Raw genomic sequence first — 25,218 nt, 5'->3', positions numbered from 1 at the left:
GAAAACACTTCCATTCCCTTTGACTTCATTAGGGAAATAAAATGTCCTAATATATACTCAAGCTACATTGCATTAATGAGTGAAATATCCAAATTTGAACCATTTGATGTAAAAGAAGCTATAAAACATCAACATTGGTTGAAATATGCCATGACAGAAGAATATAACTCCATACTTTAAAATGATGTTTGGGATATTGTTCCCAGACCGAAAAATAAATCGGTTGGCTCCTCAAAATGGCTATTTAAAATTAAACATGCTACAATTGAAAGTATTGACAAGTACAAATAAAGTTTTGAAGAAAAAGGATTTTCCCAAAAGGAAGCAATAGACTATGAGGAAACTTTTTCTCTAGTAGTCGAATATACCTCAATCAGAACTATTTTAGCCATTGTTGCATCCAAGGGATGGAAAATTCATCAAATGAATGTAAAGACTACATTTTTGAATGGTGTTATAGACGAAGAATTTTACCTTGAACAACTTGAAGAATTTGAAGTTCATAATAAACAAACTCATGTATGCAAATTGAAAAAGGCATAATATGGATTGAAACAAGCTCCCCAAGCTATTTCTTAATCTAGTGTTTCATAACAGATCAAAACATATTGAGATACCATACCACTATTTTTGAGACATGGTTGAGAAGGATGTAATCAAGTTGGAATGTATTAGTATAGAGGATCAAATTTGCAAACACTCTTACCAAACCACTTGCTAAAACAAAAGTGAAGCATTTTCATAAAGAACTTGGTATGATTGTAAAATCTAAGGAAATATCTTAGAAAAATTGATTATTGTACAATTTTATATTATAAATTTATAAAACCTATGTTAATCATTAAGAAGTCACAACTTCAAAATGATTTCCCTTGTATCAAGAGAAGTTGTTGTAAAGTGACATCCTTACAATAACTTGTAGCATGACTCATTTTTGCATAATTATTTCATGTAAAGGCTTTATCTTATAAATCAAACAACTAGGTAGTTGATATCATTAATTTGATTATCTACAAGGTGCTTGTATAGATATATTTTTGGTACTTGGTGAATATCTTGCCTTAATGTTCTGACAGGCCAATACCACACTAAGTACTTGGTGATCATCATTCAGTTGACGTTTTTGATGAAGATCATTTCATTGATGAATTAACTCTTATCTAACATTAAGAAGTCTTCTGATCAAAGACTTCTTCTCTGTAATTTTTCTCTTACTAATATAAGAGGGAGTGTTAATGTGTAGATTAGTAAAAACATATACAAAATCTTGATAACATAAGTAAAAGAAATGATAATCAACCTATCTATTGGCATTATGACTAATCGTATGCATTAAAAAATGTGTTACGTATCACCTGCTGCCACTTTGAGAAGGTTATTTTGAAGGGTATCAAGGTGACATTGAGTCATGCCCAACAGACATGACTCTAGAATGAGTCATGACTATTAGTTGTTACTCGTTGTCCTCTCCTTCCCTTACACAACCTTATATCACTGCCAAAGAAATATAACGAACATAGAATTAAAAATAGTCTTCTATTTCCTTGGTCAGCGTATTATAGTCTCGTGCATTTTCTTTATTACTCATTTCAATTAATTATATCAATATTAAACCTAAAATTTTTAGAATATTATCAAAATCACAATATGATACGTTAACAATAAACAAGAATTAAAACTTTTGATTAGTTAATAAATTTAAGATTGTTTTAAAGCTTTTAAGTCTTGTGAAGTTTAAATTTTTTAATATGTTTATTAAAATGAAAAATGATTTTAAAATCTTATTGGTTGAACTAAAATTAACAAGAAGAAATTTTATTTATTTTTCAATCTAAAATTAAAAATAATTTAAAAGTAAAATTTCTTAAAATTTGTCAATTACATTTTTTTCTTGTCTTTTTTCCTATATCTTTTATAAACCTTTTTTAAACATGCATACTTTATTTTGATAGACTATGTATTTTTGTATTGTACACCATAATTATCCCACTATTGTTGTAGAGTTTATAAAACAAAATTTCTAGTTTTATTGCTTGTGATTTAGTGTTTTATTTTTAGAAATATTTGATTTTGGGACTTTTTTTTTTTCATTAGAGTTTAATTTTTGTCGATTTTTTATTTAGAGACATTATTGTCGAGGGATTTTTCTTTGGTAGACAATTCTTGAAGAGAATTGGATCTTATAAAGTAGTGTTTTATTTATATGTTTTATAATTTTAGGGATCCTTCTTAATGGAGTAATGGGTGTTTTACTTTAGAATATTTTAAATTTTGAAACTTATACAAGTCTTATTTTTAAAAAATGTTATTAAAGGCTTTTATTATAGATACTTATGAATTAGAGTTACATTTTTAGAGTTGGATTTGGATACTATTTATGAAGAGAATTTTTATGGTTCCCTTAGACTAAAGGCTTTGACATTATATATTATTTATTTGGAAACACATACAAATAATATGCTTGTTGACTCGTATGATAGAATTTCAATTTCGGGAGCTTTATTTATATAGATCATGCTTGTGCTTTTTGGCTAATTTTGAAACTTCATTAAAAAATTACATGAGTTAGAATTTATTAATTATTATATTTAAATATTTTAGTATGGTGCCTTATATGATTTAATATTTCTTTTTAACAAATTGTAAGTGATTATGAGGTCCCATGGATTTAGCTTCATACTGGCTTGATACAATAGTGATTATCACATCTACAAAGGTCATAATCATCATAGATCTAATCATAGTTATGAGTTAAGTAGTATAAGACTTTTGACTTCATTCCTAATGAAAAATCCATGTATTAGGGATTCACATTTAGAAGTTGGCTACCCAACCAACCCATTTCCCTTTCCATTGCACCCCATCCATCATCCCATCTTTATATGTGTTACCTCAACAATTTAGAGGGAGGATTAATTACATTAATTCTGGAAAGAGAGAGATTAGTTCTCAGCTAAACCAACTTTCTCTCTCCCTGTACCCCAACTTATAGAGAGAAGTTTGGGGTTTGAGTTTGAGTTTCATCCTCTCCTCAACATTTTACCTCTCCCTGTACCACCTCTCACTACATACTCCAACTTCTAGACAGAAGTCTAGGGCTTGAGTTTGAGTTGCCCTCTCTCATTCACTATCTTCTCTCTCCACATACTAAAGTACTCTCTCTCCATATACTCCAAATTTTTAACCTAATCCTAACTCGAACCTCCCAACCCAAACTTCAACTTGAAAGAAACTACTAGTAGGAAATAAATTTCACTAATAAAATTTGAAAGATTGGTTATATTTGTAGAGAAGGCACTCACAGGTCAGCCATGCTAAATTTAAAAGTGAAGACTATGTTTTCAAAGGTGCCAACTTTCGATAGAATTTCTCAAAGTACTAGTTGTTTTCTCCATTTTTATTACATAGTGTGACACTATCTGCTCACAGTACACAAATTTTATTGGAATACACTTTCATAATTAGTTCATCATCTTTCTATCTAATGTTTTTCTTTGTATTTTTCTATATTCGCTCCTGAAATAGCATTATGAGTTGCAAACAGACATTTGACTAGGCACATGAGTTTCTTGAAGAAATGATGAGCGTGAGAAATATGGGAAGTTTTCAAATATAAATGGGTGCACTATTTTAAATACATATTGTTCACCCATCCATGCAAGTCAAGACCTACAGTTCGACAAGTAAACTAGCACATGATTTATTTGAAGGAATGAAAAACATGGGAGACATCAAGAAACTTAAATGATAATGGTGCATTGTTTGAGATACTTGTTATTCAACCATCCCATGCAAGTTCGAGCATATGAACTATTTTATTAAATTTCTCAAGTTCATAAAAACCACAGGCATGAACCAAGGCACATGAATAGTTTTACAGAAATCCTCAAAGCTAATGCAAATTTGGGCAAATGGAAACACAAAAATTATATGTAGGGTGTCCATGATATGTTTGATGAAATATCTCTTGATGTGTCACCTTGTGGATTATAATAACTTTTAGATGTGAAGCACTATTGAACATAAGGACCTCTCTAATGAATAAGCACGATGGCATTTGAGTCGTTTGCAGTGATCATAAGAAATATAGGAGCAATATGTTTGATGAACTACCTAATTTGGTGTCATTTGAACAATCTAAATTCAATTACTATGGGAACATTGGTCACTTTTAAGATTTCAAAAATTTTTGAGCCACGCAATGGGTTGTGTGAGGAATCTAAAATTATCTAAGATTTTATCCTCCTTCCTCTGACATTGTACATGAATCTCACGAAATTCAAAGTATGAAAAATTCCAAAGGAAGTCTTCTAAGTCTTACTAGATACAAATATATGCCAACTATTTGATAGAATGCCAAATTTGAAAGTGGCCACATTTATCTAACAAAGCTCCTGACTTGTTTGATTAAATGCTTCAACAATAGGTCATTACCGGATTAGTTCTATTATAATGCGAATTCTTAATAAGGAAACAAGAAAATCAATAGATCAAAGGCCTGCATATGGTTGCAAACTTTAAAAGGAAGACAACATAAATTGAAAAGGATTTCCAAATCAAGTAGTGGGCTTGAGCCAGAGAAGGAAAGGCAAGTCAGCTTATTGGTATGAAACTTTGAGTGAATCCATGTGCTTTGAAATCTAAAATTAGATTGAAGGAGCATTGATCAAAGTAATTGATAAGTGATACTATGAGGTATAAATTTAAAGGTAAAGAACCTCCTGTGATATTAAAAAGCACGCTTCCTAAAATATCCCACACAAAGATGGGACATATAGAAGTTGCAGACTTCTAAAAATGATGAGAAAAGTAGATAAATTACCCCTAGCACATCAAACATTGGAAAGTGGTCTAGCCCATGTAGGAGGACACCCACTTGTAGTTCAATGTGTGGAATTTTTTTTAGAACGTATCAAGGCATATGTTCATAATTTCAGAGACATCAAGACTGTAGGAGGTAATATCGTGGTGAAGCTAGATCCAGTATCTATATCCATCACATTCAAATTTCAAGTAATAGAAGAACTCATAGGAATCTCTAAAGAAGGTGCCCAAGGATACTTTCATTAATGAAGACATTTCTGACATGATAATTATTCTCAATAGAGTGGTGGGAAATTAGACGGCTTAGGATTTTTAGGATTGGATATTTTTTTACATTAGTACCATCACCACTAGAAAAATTTGTATAGATCAGGGAGAAATGATTAGAAATGCCCATCATCATTAGTTAACAAGCTTTAATGCAACTCAAGGGTTTTACATGTCCTCGTACCTAATGTACGAAATAGCTAGTATGAAATCATGGCCCAATCTAAATACTTATGGGGAGCATATATTAATCACAAAAAATTATAATTATTAACCCCCCTTGAAATTAAAATAGAGAAATGCAGACTTCCATAGGGTGAATGATGCTTTTTCTATGCTCACAGCCAGGGAACTATAGGGAGATATAGCACTCTGAATTTCTCCTGAAGTAGCTTGTCTCAGTAGCACCTATAGTAGCTTCTTCATACAGTACCCAAGATTCACTTACATCTACATTGGAGGTTTCCAAGATTGTCCTCTCATGTTGCATCGCTTCGTAGATGACAGGTTGGTGCTTTTAGAAGTTTGCAGACCAATTGGTCAGGTAAACAAAAAGTGTAGGAACAAAACATCAACCCCTTTCCCAATTGGAATTGGAAATTAAATTTTTCTTTCTTCCTTAGATGCTCAAAATATTGAGAGATCCATGGTGAACATGACTTTACACTCTTTCCATAGTCACTTCCCATTTGATGGCAGCGGGTATGTTAAAAATAACATGGCACTTGAACATGACTATCTTCATTTTGCTATAATGGAAGATTATTGGGTGAACCATGAAAATGACTTTGAAGTGAGAAAAAGGGACTAGATGAGATTCATAGTACAACAAATTACTGATTACAAACTGGGATGGGATGTGACAAGCATAAAAGAAGACGGTTCAAATTTGATTGATCCTTTCTTCTTTGAGTAGATACAATTATTAGAATTGCCATATATTAATTGGTCTCTACCAAAATTGAAAGACTTGAAAGAAAGGACCTTCTTTTTGATTCACCAAACTGAAAGCTAGTTAAAGAATAAAGTTAAATAAATCACTACCACTAAATCAACAAGAAAAGGCACTAAAAAGAATATTAATAATTTTCAGGAAGGTAAATTAGTTTTAGCCATTTTCCCTTCTATCCCTACTTCTTCGAGCTCTTTACATAGCATAGAAGGGGCAAGTGATGGTGAAGATCTAGATAATGGACTTAATCTATTTTCAACATGTGAACTCAATGCAGTCACTAAGAATAAGAGATCAAAACCCAAGGAGAAGACTTTAAAACCAATTCAATAGATGATAGATGAAGCTCCCGAACACTTTACCATCACTTGTAGATGAGATAATTCAAACCATAGCATCTTCGGCATGATTATTATCTTCTAAAAGCATAGAAGCAATTCAAGAGGAGCCAGTTGTAGAAAATGGGCATAACTTCAATTTATAATCTATAATCTTAGAGGTTCCTTCAATAATTAGCCCATCTGCCAGTATTTCAACTTCTTGGTTACAACAAAGTTTGGAGAGAAAGAAGAAAAGGACGATTCAATTGGAAGCACCAATCTAGATGTCATAGCTAAATTAATGCATAAAGGTGCAAAGATAAAGAAGACTAAAATGGATTCCAGATTGGTAGTGAATCCTACCCAAGGAAACTTATTTGTTGAAATTGCACAACCAGTTATAGAGAAGAACATAAATAAAGCAAAATAATCTAATTTCAGCATCACTAAAGTGGACCTAGGCCAGACTACCGTTGAGGAAAGAGAACACAATTTCCAAGTGTCAGTTGTTTTCCTAATAGAATAGTCAAGGAGATATTAGCAAGATAAGAATCAACTCAAGTGTTAAGTTTGAGCACTTCCTTCATGCATCCGATTGATGGTTGGTGATTCCTTCTCAGATCCTAGCTAATCTATAGAAATCACAAGAGATCCCAAGAAGATGTTTAATGAATAATCCATTCAAGACATAGGAGAATGTCAAACTTATAGCAAGATGGTGAAAGCACTGGTGAAAAGCATGAAAAAAATTAGCATCAAGCTTATTTCAGGATGTTTAGGTTGCATTTGCTGAAGCAGGTCATATACAACAAAGCATTCAAAAAGAGCTAACAACTCTCAAGGAACAACAAACATGCTTGAGAGAAATTGATGCTTGTTTAGTAGAGATTAAAGAAATGGAAAAAAAATAGTCAAATCACTAAAGTTAATCAGCACTAGAGAAGAAGAGAAAATTGATAAATGGCTGGAAAATATCAGATGGAAGAACGATAGCATGAATCAACAATTGGCTGAAGGAGAGCAATTCTTGAACTCCCATGAGTTACTAAAAATGAAAGCCTTAGGGGATATGGTGATGATTGTAGAAGGTATTCCTATTAGTGAACATACGCAAAATCTAGCCATATCTTCCATTTTGAAATACATAGAGGCAAAAATCAGCACTGAACATGGTAGGAAATAAAGTTTGGATGCTAGCATCATGACAAGATTGAGTAGTCTCTCAATGGCATTGGACTCATGTGCTCAAAACTTAATAGGTAATGTCATAGAGTTGATGAAGTTAGAAAGAGAAACAAGCTCTGCAAGCTGAAGTTGTAGAGTTTAATCATCATTAGAAACAAAAATTTGGCTCAAGTCATCAAATCATTTAGAGTGTACAAGGAAAACTTGACTTAGCTACTCACAACACCTATAGATCAAAGAGAAAGTTCAGGAAATATCAGTGATCACAGTTAAAAGTTAGAAGTGCATTTTTCTAAAGTTGTCCTAGGATTTTATTTATGTATTTTTTAAAAATCTCAACTTTAGAATTATACTTGGTTTTGGCCAATGTCTTAACATTTCCTGATTGTTTTTAAGCATTAAAAGTTAGAGTTGGTTACAAACTATCTTCAAAGTAGTCCAAACTCTATCTTTTTGAGAAGTTACAAACCCAAAAGGTTAGTTATTCTATAATAGCTATAAATTCCTAAAAATTAATGTAATAATAGCTATTACCATTCAAATATGAAGAGTGAGACCTCCTAATCTAGCATCTATGCAAACTTTGGCCATCGAGGTGGAAGCTGACTTGCTTAGTTTAGAAAAATGGAGTCATGATCTACAAAAGGGATAAGGTCAAAAAACTCCTATCACTACCACCAATCCTTTATATCAAAAATTGGCTAATGATGTGTTATAGATTAAGAAGTAGTTGCCCCATAATCCTCTGCCTCTGTATCAAGATATCCCAAAGAGGAATTATATGCCATATTAGCAAAACAAACTAAATGGCTACCCCAGTCAACACCAAGATTAGCCATTGAACATCTTGCATCATCTAGTAAACAAACTGCTATGTGTGATTTTCACCTAATGATAGATCATGATGGTGCAAGTTGTCTAGAGATGGCCAAATTCATGCAAATGCATTTGACAGTGGAGAAAATAGAAGAATATTTGGCTCCTAAAGATGCTCAAGTAGCACTTGCAGCACATCCTAAGAAGAAGTTAAAATTGAATATCTTGGTCGCTGATATCCTAGCTAGTTATGGGATGCTATTGAGAAAAAGTTTTTGTAAAGATCTTGGTGGTGAATAGAAAATGGACATGTATCATGCCCTTATCTTGATTGGAGATGAAAAGGTTAAACTCAATCCTAAACCTAAACCTAAATATACAGTCTTGAAATCAGATGATCCAAGGGCTGAAATACTATTTGTTGATACTAGACATGGAACATATATAATGACATCCAATGAAGAAGATGTAGCTAAGATTCTTATGTCTAATATAACTAATTAATTATGGTCAATGTAGTTTGATGGAAGTTCTTCTTCTTCTGGTTCATGTGTTGGGATAGTGTTGATATCACCAAAAGGAGAGAAATTCCTAAAAGCTTATAAGTTGGTTTTTGAAACCACTGATAATACTATAGAATATGAAGCTCTTCTACTTGGCCTTGAGTATGCAAGAGAAAAAGGAATTAAAAAACTCAAGTTATCTGAAGATACAAAAATAGTTGTTAACTAGGTGTGGAGGCAATATCAAACTAAGAATGAAATACTAAAGCCATATAGAAATAGAGTGTGGGATGAGATTGAGAATTTCAATTCTTTTTCTTTTTCTTCTATTACTTGTTAATAGAATTCCAAAGTAGATTATATTATAGTTTTTGCCTCTCTCCTTATTCCTCATCCTGAGTTCAATAGAGATGTTTACATAGTAGAGATGATTCATAGACCTAGTGTGCTTGATAATGATCAACATTGGCAAGTTTTTGATGATGATGTGAAAATCATTGCATTTCTCGAAGGAAGACCTCCATTTTAAGATTTGAATTTTGAAGGATCACAACATTGTGATGGAACACTAGATGATAATCCTGAGATTATTCAACTACAAAGAAATGTTATTCCTAGAGGATTAGTCACCCTTGAGAGTCTTTTTGATAAAGAAGATAAAAGGAAAGAGAAAGTTGAAGATACTAAATATTCTAATTCTTTGGGTTATGAGAAGATAAACATTAGTTTTGAAGAAAATCCCAATATGGTCCTAATAGGGACAAATTTGTCGTTAGAAGAAAAAGAGAAATTCATGAATTTTCTAAAGGATTACCAAGATGTTTTTTGCATGGGGTTATGAGGATTTGAAGGAATTGATAAATGGAAAATTTAAACATCAGATTCCACTAAAACCTAGTTCAACTCCCTTTTGACAAAAATAGAGGCAATTCAATCCCAAGGAAGTTGATGCTATATTCAATGAAGTTGATAAAATGCTTAAAGTGAGGATTATCTATCCTATACACCATTCAACATGGGTAGACAATATCATGCCAGTCAGGAAGAAGAATGGTGAGATAAGAATATGTGTTGATTTCCAAAATTTGAATTAGGCAACACTTAAGGATAATTATGGGCTCCCTATCATGGATCATATTTTGCAATTGGTATCTAGTTCTGAGCTCATGTCAATGCCAGATGGTTTCTCTAGTTATAATCAGATTAGTGTTGCATCAAAAGACCAACATAAATTAGCTTTCACCACTCCATGGGGTACATTTTCCTACAATCATATGCCTTTTGGTTTGATAAATTCCAAAGCCACTTTTCAATGGGCAATGGATCATTCATTTATAGATCTAAAAAACAAGATCATTTTCATGTACCTTGATGAACTTACAATGTTTTCCAAACATAGAGGAGACTATGTACCTCATTTAGAAGCTATCTTGCATAGATTCCAAACCCATGGCATCTCATTGAATCCTAAGAAGTCCATATTTGGAGTGATAGAAGGAATACTACTTGGACACTTAGCTTCCAAGAAGGGTGTTCGAGTAGAACCTGAAAGTGTGAAAGCTATCCAATATTTATCAATTCCCATGAGTAAAATAGGGGTTAGGTCTTTCTTTGGGAAAATAAACTTCACTACTAGACTTCCCTGAGATTACAAAGTGAATTGTGGATATGATGAAAAGGATTACAAATTTTTAATGGATGAAGGAAGGTAAAGCTTCCTTTGGACAAATCAAGGATCTGATTGTTGATGCCCCTACCCTTTCTTATCTAGATTTTTCTAAAGATTTTCATATATATTTTTATGCATCTGAGAACACTTTATGCACTATACTTACTCAACTTGACAAAGAAATGTTGAGGCCACAATAGCATTTATGTATCTCCCTCTTAAAAAAACCTGAATTGAAATATTCTTTGATCGAGAAGAATGCATATGCTCTAGTTAGAGTAGTGAAACAATTTAGGTTTTACATCCTACATTCCCAGTCCAAGGTGTTTGTTCCCAATTTGGTAGTAAAGACTATTCTAACCCAATAGGTTATCAGTGTGAACAAAATCATCTCTTAGATAGCTAAAGTACAAGAATATGATCTTGATATCAAACCTACAAAGCTTGTTAGAGAAAAAAGTTTTTGTGAAGCTATCGCATAAGGATCTTCCTCAAATGAAGAAGAAACAAAGAAAGAAATGTCATTAGTTTTATTCATTGGTAATGTTGATGATTTGTTTTCCTATATCACCTATTTTCTAACTTATGGAGAATGCCCAACTCATCCATCACCCAAAGAAAAGAGGACCTTAAGATTGAAATTTGTGAAGTATGTTATCTAGGGTGACACTTGTACAAGAAAGGGATAGATGGTACTTTTTTGAGATGTGTAGATTCTAAGCAAAGAAAAGAGTTGCTTCAATTGTTTCATAATGAAGCATGTGGATGTCATTACTTAGCATCGGTAATAGCTTATAAAATCCTAAGAAACTATTTCTATTGGCTTGGAATATTCAAAGATGCAAAGGAATGGGTCAAGAGTTGTGACTCTTGTCAATATTTAAAAGGAAGAGTCCAATTAGCGACACTACCCTTGAAACTAGTAGTGATCAAAGAACCCATTCAACAATAGGGTCTATACTTTATTGGTCCCATCCATCCTTCATCCATTCTTGTACATACTCACATTTTAATGGCAACTGACTATTTCACCAAGTGGGTAGAAGCCATTTTGGTCAACAAAAAACTTTAAAAGTGGTATGTAGTTTCATCAAGCAAAACATTTTGGTTATGTTTGGGATCCCTAACAAGATTGTTACTGATAATGCTACAAAATTCTCCTCATTAGATATTAGACTTCTACTATCAATATGGGATCATTTTCTCTCACCGCTCAGATTATTCCACACAAGGAAATGGTCAGGCAAAATTGAGCAATAAAAATATTATGACCATTGTGTAGAAATTAATAGATGTTAATTAGAGGTCTTGGCATAAAAATTTATATGATGCACTTTTGGTAGATCATACTACCAAGAAGAGAGCAATAGGGTTATCTCCCTTTGAAATCCTATACAGTACTGAATAAATTTTCCCACTTCCTCTAGAATTATCTGCTTTGAAGTTACATAATAATATTGAAAATCATGAATTCAGATATGCTCTTGAAAAGAGAATATTATATTTGACCAAGCTAGAAGAGGAAAGAGAAGTAGTTGTGGATAGGATATGAGAATATCGGTCCCGAGTAAAAAAGTTGTTTGATAATAAAGCTAAACAAATAGTCTTCCAAGAAGATGATCTTGTTTTACTTTGGGACAAGTGTAGAGAGCCAAAAGGTCTACATGGAAAGTTTGACTCCTTATGGAGAGGTACACTCCAGATTAAAGAGGTATGTGGAAACAATTGCTTCACTTATCATATCTTAATGGTATTCAGTTTCCCTTGCCTTACAATGGGAAACATTTGAAGCATTATCATCAGTAAGGTGTGTAGTCTCTAGCATTGTACATATCTTAGTTAGGAGTTTTTGTTTTTCTTTCCTTTATTTTCTGTTTGGTTGTGTTCCCATTTTTTTTTATGCTTAGTCCCTTTTTCTTAGATTTATCTCCTTTTGGGGTGACTCTATATCTCTTGTTATAAAGCACTATTATTTCTTAACTTTGGGTTCGTTTAGCATCTTGCACAGTCTTTGCCCCTAGATAGAGCCAGTTGCTACCTAGACATTTCAGAGGGAGGATTAATTACATTAATTTTGGAAAGAGAGAGATTAGTTCTCAGCTTAACTAACTTTCTCTTTCACTGTACCCGAACTTGTAGAGAAAAATTTTGGGTTTAAGTTTGCATTTTATTCTCTCCTCAACATTTTCTCTCTCCCTATACTACCTCTCACTACATACTCCAACTTCTAGAGAGAAGTTTAGAGTTTGAGTTTGAGTTTCCCTCTCTCATTCACAATCTTCTCTCTCCATGTACTAAAGTACTCTCTCTCCATGTACTCTAACTTTTTAACCTAATCCTAACTCGAACCCCCAACCCAAACTTCAACTTGAAAGGAACTGTCGGCTAGAAATAAAGCTCACAAATAAAATTTGAAAGATTGATTTTATTTTTAGAGAAGGCACTTGTAGATCGGAATTTAAAAGTGAAGACTCTATTTTCAAAGGAACCAACTTTTGATAGAATTCCTCAAAGTACCAGTTGTTTTCTCCATTTTTATTGCATGGCGTGACACTATTTTCTCATGGTACACAAATTTTATTGGAATATGCTTTCATAATTAGTTCATCATCTTTACATCTAATGTTTAAATCTGTATTTTTCTATATCCACTTCTAAAATAACATTGTGAGTTGCAAATAGACATTTGATCAAGAATGTGGGTTGCTTGAAGAAATGATGAGCATGAGAAATATGAGAAGTTTTCAAATATAAATAGGTACACTATTTGAAATACATATTGTTTAGCCATCCATGCAAGTCAAGATCTATGGTTTGACAAGTAAGCCAACACATGATTTGTTTGAAGGAATGACAAACATTGGAGATGTTGGGAAACATAAATGATAATGTTGCATTGTTTGAGATACTTGGTATTCAATTTTCCCATGCAAGTTCAAACATATGAACTATTTTATTAAATTTTGTCAAGTTCATAAAAATTGTAGGCATGAACCAAGGCAGATGACTGATTTGACAAAAAACTTCAAAGCTATCGCAGATTCAATAAAATGGAAATACACAAATTATATGTAGGCTGTCCATAATATGTAATGATGAAATATCTCTGGATGTGTCACCTTGTGGATTATAATAATATTTAGATGTGAAGCACCGTTGAACACAGGGACCTCTCTAATGAATAAGCATGATGGCATTTGAGTTGTTTGCCGTGATCATAAGAAACATAGGAATAATATGTTTGATGAACTACCTAATTTGGTGTCATTTGAACACTTTAAATTCAATTACTATGGGAACATTGGTCACTTTTAAGAATTCAAAAATCTCTGAGCCATGCAATGGCTTGTGTGAGGAATCTAAAATTATCTAAGATTTTATCTCCCTTAATCTGAAATTGTACATGAATCTCACCAAAGTCAAAGTAAGACTAATTCCAAAGGAAGCCTTCTAAGTTTTATAGGATAGAAATATAATGGAGAAGCCTACTAACTATTTGACAGAATGTCGAATATGAAAGTGCCCACATTCATCTAATAGAGCTCCTGACTTATTTGATTAAATGCTTCAACAATAGGTCATTAACGAATTAGTTCTATTATAATGTGAATGCTTAATAAGGAAGGAAGAAAATCAATTGATCAAAGGCTTGCATATGCTTGAAAACTTTGAAAAGAAGACAACATCAATTGAAAAGGCTTTTCAAATCAAGTAGTGGGCTTGAGCCAGAGAAGGAAAGGCAAGTGAGCTTATTGGCATGACACTTTAAGTGAATTTGTGTGCTTCAAAACCTGAAATTACACTAAAGGAGTGTTCATCAAAGTACTTGATACATGATAAGTGATACGATGAGATATACATTTCAAGATAAACAGCCTCCTACAATACTAAAAAGCACACATCCTGAAATATCAGACACAAAAATTAGATATATAGAAGTTGTAGACTTCTAAAAAATGATGGGCAAAGGAGATAAATCACCCCTGGAACATCAAACATTGTAAAGTGGTCTAGTCCATGCAGAAGGACACCCACTTGTAGTTCAATGTGTGAAATTGGTTTTAGAATGTATCAAGGCATATGGTCAGAATTCTAGAGACATCAAGACTGTAGGAGGTAATGTTGTGACGAGGCTAGATCCAGTATCTATATCCATCACATTTATATTACTGATAAGAGAAGAATTCATAGAAATCTCTAAAGAAGGTGCCCAAGGATACTTCCATCAAAATAAAAAAATATGTCTGAATGTCATTGCTAGGAGTTGGCTTGATCAACCCAAATGAGGACAGTCGTAGTTGCCAAGAGTGTTACGCAAAAATATCTTTAAAGAAGACATTTTAGATATGATAATTGTTCTCAATAGAATGGTGGGAAATCAAATGATTGAGGATTTTTAGGATTGGATGGTTTTGTACATTAGTACTATCACCGCTGGAAAACAATTTATAGATTGGGGAGAAATGATTAGTGATGCCCTTCATCACCAATAAAAAAGCTTCAATGCAACAGAAGGAATTTACATGTCCTCGTACCTAATGTACATAATTTCTAGCATGAAATCATGGCTCGGTCTAAATCCTTATGGGAAGTATAGCTTAACCACACAAATTTATAATTATTACCTTTAGTTGTAATCAAGATAGTGAAATACACATGACTACAGGGTGAATGATGCTTTTTCTATGCTCATAGCCAGGGAGCTATAGGGAGATAAAAGTTCAAATTTCTCCCGAAGTAGCTAGTCTCATCAACACCTATGGTAGTTGCTTCATACAGTAGCCCTGATTCACTTACATCCACATTGAAGGCTTTCAAGATTTTCCTCTCATGTTGCCTTTCTTTGTAGATGACAGGTTGGTGCTTTCAGAAGTTTGTAGGCAAATTGGTCAGGTAAACATAAAGTGCAAGAACAAAAGATCAATCCCTTTCCCAATTGGCATTGGAAATTATAGTTGACTTTCTTTTTTGGATGCTCAAAATATTGAGAGATCCATGGTGAACATGAATGTACACAATTTCCATGATCACTTCCCATTTGATGGAAAGGGGTATGTTAAAATTAACTTGGCACTTGGACCTGACTATCTTCATTTCCCTGCAATGGAAGATTTTTGGGAAAACTATGAAAATGACTTTGAACTAAGAAAAAGGGACTAGATGAGATTCACAGTACAAAAAATTATTGATTAAAAAATGGGATGGGATGTGATAGGCATAATAGAAGATGGTTCATACTTGATTGATCCTTTCTTCTTTGAGTAGATACAATTATTAGAATTTCCATATATTAATTGGTCTCTGCTAGAATTGAAAGACCTAAAAGAAAGGACCTTCTTTGTGATTCAACAAACTAAAAACTGGTTAAAGAATAAAGTAAAAATAAATCACCACTACTAAATCAACAGGAAGAGGTAGTGCAAACAATAATAATAATTTTTAGGAAGCTACATCAATTTCAGTCATTCCATCTTCTATCCCTATTTCTTTAGGCTCTTTACATAGCATGCAAGGGGGAGGTGATGGTGAAGATTTGGATAAAGGAATTAATCTAGTTTTAGCATGTGAACTCAATGCAATCACTAGGAAGAAGAGATCAAAACCTAAGGACAATAGTTTAAAACCAATTCAATAGATGATAGATGAAGCTCCTGAAATGAACACTTTACCATCATTTGTAGATGAGATGATTCAATTCATAGCATCTCTTGTACACTCATTATCTCCCAAAAGCATAGAAGCAATTGAAGAGGAGCCGGTTTTAGAAAATGTGCATAACTTGGATTTATCATCTATAATCTTAGAGGTTCCTTCAGTAATTAGTACATCTACTAGTATTTCAACTTCTTGGTTACAACAAAGTTTGGAGAGAAAGAAGAAAAGGATGATTCAATTGGAAGCACCAAATCTCGATGCCATAGCTGATATAACGCATAAAGGTGCAAAGATAAAGAAGACTAGAATGGATTCTAGACTAGTAATGAATCCTACATCGAGAAACTTATTTGTTGAAATTGCACAACAAATTAAAAAGAAGAACATAAATGAAGCAAATGAATTTTATTTTAGCATCACTAAATTGGACCTAGGCCAGATTACCCATGAGGGAAGAGAAAAAATTTTGCAAGTGTCAACAATTATCCTCATATAATAGTCAAGGAGAGATAAGCAAGCTAAGAATCAACTCAAGTGTCAAGTTTGAGCACTTTCTTCATGCATTAGATTGATGGTCGGTGATTCCTTCCCAGATCCTAGCTCATCTATAGAAATCACAGGAGATCCCAAGAAGATGTTTGATAGAAACCATTCAAGACATAGTAGAATGTGAAACTTATGGTAAGATGGTGTAAACATGGGTAAAAAGAATAAAAAAATGAGCATCAAGCTTATTTTAGGATGTTTTGCATTTTGCCAAAGTGGATCATCATATACAACAAAGCATTCAAAAAGAGCTGACAACTCTCAAGGAACAACAAGCATTCTAGAGAGAAATTGATGCTAATTTAGTAGAGATTAAGGGAATGGACAGCAATATAGTCAAATCACTAAAGTTAATCAACACTTGAGAAGAAGAGAAAATTGATATATGGCTGGAAAATATAAGATGGAAGAATAATACCATGAATGAACAATTGGGTGAAGGAGAGAAATTCTTGAACTCTTGCAAGTTACTAGAAAAAAAAAGCCTCGGGGGATATACTGATGATTGTAGAAAGTATTCCTATTAGTGAACACACTCAAAATCTAGACATATTTTCTATTTTGGAATGCATAGAGGCAAAAAATAGCACGAAGTTGGCAGTAAAAAAAGTTTAGATGCTAGCATTATGACAAGATTGAGCAGTCTCTTAGTACTATTGGACTCCTATACTCAAAACTTGTCAGGTTATGTCATAGAGTTGGATGAAGTTAGAAAGAGACATGAGCTATGAAAGTTAAATATGTAGAGTTTAATCATCATTAAAAATAAAAATTTGGCTCAAGTCATCAAATCATTTAGAGAATACAAGGAAACTTGACTCAGCTACTCAAAGCACCTACAAATCAAAGAGCAAGCTTAGGAAATATTAGTGATTGCAGTTAAAAGTTAGAAGTGTATTTTTCTAAAGTTGTCCTAGGATTTTATTTATGTATTTTGTAAAAAGGTCAACTTTAGAATTAACTTTGGTTTTTGTCAATGTGTTAACATTTTCTAAATATAGTTAACCATTAAAAGTTAGAGTTGGTTAAGAACTATCTTCAAAGTAGTCCAAACTCTAACTTTTTGAGCAGTTACAAACCCAAAAGGTTAGTTATTCTAAAATAGTTGTAAACTCCTAAAAATCAATGTAATAAGGGACTTTTTGGGCTTGGATATAGGGAACACTTATGCTCTGATAAAAAAACAATTTTTGGAAAGTGTGTACAATTGTTGTTCTTGTAATCAGTCATTTCTTACTTTCTTGGTGCAAAGAAACAAAGGAAGTACATTTGGCATTCTCTTTCTAATCAATTAGAATTGTTGAAGTGTTGATTCATCATATGAGTATTTTCATGGTGTGGTGTGAGTATTCATGAATAGTTGAACGAGCATTGTGTCAGTGATAGTTCTCAAGTGTAGTTCAATCAATCTTTATTGAAAAATAAAAAAATTCATCTTATGAGGGAGCTGCCCCTCTAAATGCAGAGGAAGGCCAAATATCAAGGGCCTATCCAACTGTTGTGAATAGTTTGCCACATACACTCCGTTGGGCAATTTCTACAGTGACAAATTTGTTTACAAACAATATGCCATTTCCCATTCCATGCAACTTGTTGTTTTCCTTATGTTAAGCTGAAATTAATTACTTACTACCCAGTCTACTCGTGGTTAAATCATCATAAATTTAGTATTATTTTTGTGAATTGATTTTTATTAAAATTAAATCACTATATGATAAATTTAGATTTGTGAATTATAATCCTCAAAAGATAATAATAAAGTTATTTTAGGCTCATAACAAAAATAAAATATTAAATAGAATGACCAAATTAAGTTAAGAGATATTAGTCAAGAAAATTTAATTTTACCATCTATTAAACTTTTAATAATATTAACATGTGTATATTTTAAATTGAAATATATACATTTTGTCCATACATTTATAAAATTTTAATAAAATAATAATATTTTCATATTCATAATGTTAGATTTTAGTTAAAATAAATAGAAATAATTTTAAAATATTCAAAAAATAAGTTAAAAAGTTATTTACTTACATTTTTATTTTTTTTCAAATATTGGTAAATAAAATAAAGGTATCTATAAAATGAATTGTATTTTAAATTTGTTTTAAAATTTATTATATAATTTTTGATAATTAAGATAATAAATAAATATTTTTTTAAACATTATGTTTTTCTTGTTTTAACATATATCAAAACAAAACAAAAGATATTTATGTTAATATGGTATTTAGAACATTATTTTATTAATGCAATTACTTGGAGTTCAATTTACAAAACTATTATAATAACTTATTTCACTAAGAATTTAATATACAATTTAGTATATTCTTACAAAAATATTTTACTAAAAAATAAATAAATAAATTTTTCTGTTACACATTGGAATATTTGTAAACCTAGTTCATTGAGTCATTTTCATTTTATTTTTACCAAAAATAATAAGTGACTATCATTTTCAAAATTTAGAAATAAATTTATTAGTTTTCTAATCACTTAATAGTATAATTCTCTTTACCTTAGTGTTAACACTTACTTGTGACTTCAACATAAGAACCAATTTAACAGTAACTCTATACAAATTATCGAGATATAATTAAATATCTAAACAATATATAAAAGGATAGAAATAAAGGTTCAAAGTTTTTTATGGAAGATAGATATATTATTATTATTATAAGTAAATGTATGGTACATTGTTCCGTATTTTTATTTTTTATTGTCTGTGATGTGATAAAAGGTAATTCAAGGTGGACTATAATGAGGTGAGTATAGTAATGACTTAGGAAGAGGATTTATGTTAGATATTTTAATTTTGAAAAAATGACTAAATTTCAAAGCAAGCCTTTTCTATATGATGAATAGTAGTAGTACCTTATGAAATAAATTATGATGCTTATTTTCAATTAATAGAAATATTTTTGACATATCATCCAATAATCTTAAAAATCCTTAGCCGTGTGAAAATGAAAGATGGAAAAGTTAGAAAATGTTTAACTATGAATTTTAAGGGAAACCTTAAGGTGATAGAAGACTAGGAACATTCACTATTCTAGATTTGTTTAGAAGACTAACATTAGGTAAAGCCTTAATTATAGATTTGTTTAATTTTTAGGTAATCTAATTTATACTTTATTTCATGAAGGATAGATGACTAACGCTATTCATGTGGGATTTCTCAAATAACATAGATACATTCTCTTAATTTTTAATTTACAAATTATCTCCTACCTTCCATTCTAATTATATGCATCATAAAATAAATTAATGTGCACACAAAATTAAGAACTTTCGATTATATATATTGGATTATCTAATAAATTTATACGAAATATTTCTTAAGTAACAGTTATTTTCATTCAAACTTGGTTTGTTTGTAATGATTTGAGATCTTAACCAATTTTTGGGACAAAATTATTCAATATAATTCACAATATAATATGTAATAATTTAGAAATGATTCCTAAGAAATTATTAAGGAATATAGTAGAATAATATCAAAAAATGAGTTCTAAATGTATAAGAGAATAATAAAAAAATCATTAAAGATGAATGATTTTACACTTATTCAACAAATTTTTATTTAATTCGTATAATATTTAATGATTGGTGGTCTACACTTCACCTCAAATCTAGTTTACATATAGATTTTTATAATTAATATATTTATATCTTTTGATATGAAATTGTAAAAAATACCAAATATACACAAATAAAAATAAAGATTACAATTTACCAACCTGGTCTATCCTTGCTTTTTTACTTGAATAATTTCCAACTGAGGAATCAATTAAAATCTTGAAATTTAATAGATTTTATTTTAATCATTTGTAAAAAAAATAGTCATTCATTTTTAAATGTAATAAAACTTCAAAATATCAAGCCTATATATTACTTTTATCATTATAATTTGTGTATTCATTTCCTCTATCTAACATAAAAACTCTTAACATTTCTCATTGATTTAAAAGCTTTTTTTCCAGATAACATCATATATTTAACTATGAAATTAGTTCAACCTTAAAACAAAACAAATCATCTATCGATTACAGACATGAATTTACAACTTACTACCGAGATCCACTACTAAAGAAATTAAACTTCGTTGAGAAGATAAATTTCAATACCTTATGTTTCAATGTATTAAGATCAATTAGTACATTTTGGCACCAAAACTACTTACTAAATGCTATGGAATAGATTTATGGTGAGTTAATTTTAGTTTTTCAATAATAAAAAAATAACAAATTGAATTAGATGGGGGATGTCAGATGGAGATGGGATGACTAGGTAACCGACTCCTAACATTTATATCTATCTTGTTTATGAAAGCAAACTAAAGTTTAAATATAGCAAGAAAAAATTCTCTCTTGGATTTATTATTTAATTCCTACATGTAATCCTTCTTTAGACCCTAGAACATATATTCTTCTTAGATTTTTCATGTTTCATCTATTGTAGCAAACTCTTATAGTTTAAATAATTTTTCAATGTTTAGTCTCCAATATTCATCACAAGAATTGTGTTTTTTATTGCTTGAATAGAAATCAACTTAAAACAAGTGCCACATAATGGCTAAGTACTTGCTGTTGTAATTTTGTAGCAAGAATATTGATGAAAACTAATATTGTAATATTTTAAAATCATTTAAATAAGTTTTACAATTATGTTGGATATTTTACTTTGTAAGATATTAGAAATATTCCAATCAAGACAATTGAAAAGGAAAGATAAGAACCAACCCCATAAACATCACTGCTTTGCTTTTATATCCATTACAACTACCCACTTAGCTTTTGACATAACCAATTTTCAATATTATAGGCACATCTACTTAAATTTTAAATTAGTTCTAATGCCTTTTTTCGAATACATCATCATTGATTTTAGATTTAGTTTATAATAATTTTCTTATTATATATTCTATGTTTACATTTTTTATTTTTTAAAAGTCAATTAGAGTAATTCTTATTATTTAAATAATTAATATTTTTTATTAGATAAGATTAATTTTTAGATAAAGAAATATAAACAATTTTTTTTTAAAATAATATATGAAAAAAATAGAACTAAAATTACAATTGAACTAATTACTATTTTCTAATGGATTAATTTAATATAATATATAAAGAAAATGAAAAAAATGGCGAATCAAAGTAGATTAAGTGATAAATTTTAGGGCAACAAGTAAAAACAACTTGGCAAATTCAAGTAGACATGTGAAGAACAAAAAGTGGGAAAATGGAGATGTCAAGTATCACAGTAGCCCTAGGAAATTTCATTAGGAAATTTCATCGCTTGAACTCTGAGAAAGGATGCAAATCAAGTAACACTCAATATGCTCAGGGAAACTAAAACACATTCTCCATTCTTGCTGAACCATACATTCATAGGGATTGGAATCGTGATCAATAGATTGATGGGTTTGTTAGGACATGTCTAGAGATTGGGATTTGCCTAACCAACAAACCACATTGCACAAAATCCTTTGGTTTGTTTCAATCAAATATAATTTTCACCATAGAAAGTCTAAACAATCAAATAAGGGTTTTAAACATGACTAAGTACACATTTCCAAACAACTGCAATGCATTATCTACTCCATCTGAAGTGTCTAGGGTACTAGTAAATTCTTCATTTTTGGATGCACTGGATGCACCCAACAATGCAATCCCTAAACCCTACATTCCCCCATACAAAAGATTGAATAAGAAAACTGATAAGAGTATGGAAAACTCCCTAAGAATTCACCCCATTTTCTAGACCCATTAGATACAATCTTGATTCAAAATGAAGAATGTGAAGACGCGTAGATGGAATGCAAAAACCTTGGGATCTTCACAATTTGGACTAGATCTAGAGAAGAAATGTTCTTCATGTCCAATTGGCTAGAAGAAAATTTTCAAGGTCAGGGAAGTACTACTCACTTTGGTGATAATGTTCTCTATCTGAACTACTATGTTGTCAAATTTATTGAATGGCCTCCTAATTTTAAATTAATAGATTTAGATATTAAGTGTCCCATTTGGTTTAATATTTGATCCCTTCCTCCAGAATTAAATTAGATTGAAAAACTTAAACTAATTGGGTTTGTGTTAGGAGAATTTATAGGAATTGATGCTTCATTCTAGTCTAACAATAACGTGAAATTATTAATAAATACCAAACTAAATCTTGAATCTACAATACATAAAAATGGTAAGACTAATAGGGTAGTATATAAATTAAATCTACACAAATCCAAAGGTGTAATCTCAAAGATACTCAAAATAAAGGATCATAATGGCATGGGACTCCAAAATCTCCCTCTTACTTTAGATTTTTGAACTATATTTCCTATGAGCTTCGAACTGAGAAATAAGATAGGTATTAAATTTGCAAATTTTTAATCCTATTCTTAGCCTGTAGTCAAGGATTTGGTTCAGATGGATATGCAGAACTCGGCAGTAGGAATCATAGAATGTAATGATAGAGTAAAATCTATTATAGTTAATTAAGATTCTCTAGTATTATGCCAAGGGCAAGAGAGGCCAAAGAAGCATAAGACTAAGAAAAATAAGAAATCAATTAAACCTATGAAATAATGGATTGAGGTGAATAATATGGTAGAGATGGCTAGAAAAAATAATTTGGAAGAAGTAAATTAGAATTAGATAGCAAGCAAGGATAATGGAGTTTTAATAGCTCCTTCATCAATCATGGCTCAAACAGAAGATAAGGATCATGATAAGGAAGACCTATGCAATACCAGGAAGATAGTTATAGGTGAAGTAGATTTAGAAAAATCTCAAGCTAGGGCATCAAGAGGCTTAGAGGATATTGATTTAGCTGAGGTAGAAAATTCTTTACTTTTTGCTTCTCCTAATGATGTGGATGAGGATAATGTAGTAAACAATAATAGACAGGAATCACAGTAGCAACTTCAAGATATGGATATTGAGGGTGAGGAAACTACTCCTAGTTATAAAGGATTCAGAGTTTCTTCTAAATTCTGGCAGACTCCAGATGATCACATTACCTCATCATTTGCTCGAGAGATTAAGTAGAAAAAGATGTTGAATAAGGGTGATAAAATGGAAGGCTCCATTGTTATAGTGGTTCAGATTTTATTAAACAAAGAAGCAATAGAAGATGATAAAGATTTAGAGCAACTTTCTAAAAAACTATTTTAGGTCTTTAGTTTTGACAATATCAACAATAGTGCAGCCTCCAGGAACGAAAACTTGATACAAAAAGTTATCAAACTAGGAGGAAATGGTTACACAGCTGAGGATCTTAGAAAGGATATTTTTAGGATTGAGATGGATGATACTTTATTGAAACAATATGAGAATTGTGAAATCAAATCCAAAGTAAATCAGGAAAGGAACAGAGTAAGCATTGGTAATGTGATAGAGCTTAACCTTGTGGATGTAGATAGGAATGGTATTGGATGTAAGATTCTTAGTGAATTAGATAAGGAGGAGTTTGAAGGATCAGGGGATATCAAAACCCCTTGAGCATATAGCCCAATTCATTATTATCAAGAGCTCAAATTAGATATGAATTAGGAAGGATTGAGTTCTCCAATTTATGGTAGATCAAAAGGAAAAAGAGGAAGGAAATCATTGAAGGAATTAAGAGAGGTTGATGGACTATGTAGAGAATAGATAAAAATTGATGATTTTATGAATATAGGGAAGGCGAAGTGCCTTCCCAAGTTGCCATGAGGATAACTACTTGGAATGCTAAGGGATTAAATGCCCCTAGCAGAAAAGGGTTAATTAAACAATATCTAAAAATATTTAATTTAGAGATAATCATAATTCAGGAAACCAAATTAAACTAGACTAAAGGTTTTTAACTAAACAAGATGTTGGAGTATGGGAATCTACATTCTAGAGGCAATAGGTACATCTGATGGTTTAGGTATAATTTGGAACTCTAAGAAAGTAGATTTGCATTACTTAAAAGACAATAGCAATTGGATGTGTTCTAGTGTACAAAGCCTAAAATCTGACTTGAAATTTACTTTAATCAATGTCTATAGTCCAAACAGTTGTATAAGGAAAAAATCTATTTGGGATGAATAAAGTTTGGTTTTTCTTAATTATAATGATGGTCCTATTGTAATGGGTGGTGACTTTAATACCATTTTAAGTTTAGATGAGAAAATAGGAGGCATGCAATACCTAGCTCTATTTTGTTTAGAATGTAAAGCATGGACTGATAAACATAATATGATAGACATCCCTTTAAATAATGGTTCTTTCACGTGGAATAATAGAAGAAAGGATCACACTTATATCACAAAAAAACTAGATAGGTTTTTTTTTTTTATAGGTAATTTAATAGATTATAATAAAAAATTTCAATCCTTCATCCTACCATATGCAAGATCGGATCATTTCCCAATTTATGCTAAGTTCACAAAACCCTTGAAACCAGTCAGAAATCCATTTAAATGTGAAAATATGTGGTTTCAAGATCCAAAATTTA

Source organism: Cupressus sempervirens, chromosome 8 (genome assembly GCF_028749045.1).
Source record: "Cupressus sempervirens isolate cs-2001-9-10 chromosome 8, ASM2874904v1, whole genome shotgun sequence".
Classification (NCBI taxonomy): Eukaryota; Viridiplantae; Streptophyta; class Pinopsida; order Cupressales; family Cupressaceae; genus Cupressus; species Cupressus sempervirens.
This window is presented reverse-complemented; position numbering follows the sequence as displayed.